We start from the raw sequence: 212 nt of genomic DNA, 5'->3' as shown, positions 1-212 counted from the left end.
CGTGATTATAAATTGCAGTTATCATTAAAATACATGAAAAATATATTTCTTTAATCGTCAATAAGAGACTTTTTCATTTTTTCTTAAATAAATTATTACATTAAAAAAAAAGTTATACAACTTTGCTGTAATATAAAAATTAACAATTTTTAAAGTAAAGAAAAAAAATCTGATTTGCAAGGAAAACATAAAAACACAAAATAAGATATTTG

This window comes from Odontomachus brunneus, unplaced genomic scaffold, assembly GCF_010583005.1.
Source record: "Odontomachus brunneus isolate Ranch 3 - 2012 unplaced genomic scaffold, Obru_v1 Obru_scaffold_240, whole genome shotgun sequence".
Taxonomy (NCBI): Eukaryota; Metazoa; Arthropoda; class Insecta; order Hymenoptera; family Formicidae; genus Odontomachus; species Odontomachus brunneus.
Note: the sequence above shows the minus strand (reverse complement) of the source record.